This window comes from Bison bison, unplaced genomic scaffold (assembly GCF_000754665.1).
Source record: "Bison bison bison isolate TAMUID 2011002044 unplaced genomic scaffold, Bison_UMD1.0 scf7180017864266, whole genome shotgun sequence".
NCBI classification, from domain to species: Eukaryota; Metazoa; Chordata; class Mammalia; order Artiodactyla; family Bovidae; genus Bison; species Bison bison.
In genome coordinates this window covers 2,812,513-2,812,929 of record NW_011494838.1, presented here as the reverse complement: position 1 = coordinate 2,812,929, position 417 = coordinate 2,812,513, and positions in this window count along the sequence as shown.

The window sequence follows — 417 nt, the reverse complement described above, 5'->3', positions numbered from 1 at the left end:
GAGGAAACCCAGCTCTGCGCGCCGGGCGCAGACGTCAGCCGGCGGGGACACACAGCGGGGAGGTGCGGAGGCGCAGGGACGCGCTGCCCGGACAGACCTGGAACAACCCAAACGGGATTAGCACAACAGAAACACACAGACGTCCGGCGCTTGCAGCGGAGACGGCCTGCGTAGAGACACAGCGCACGGCACAAACGCAAGCTGACCACACACGATCTACACGACACAGCACACATTAGAGAGTCTCGACACAGATACGCAAGAGTGTACACAGCGTAGACACACAGCAAAACAGACATATAAAGCGGACAGGCACAGAGTCACAGCACAGTAACACACACCAGCAACAGATTGCACACAAACGCGAAGCGGAGAAACACAACACAAAGATACAACTGGAACCCACCCCCCCCCCCC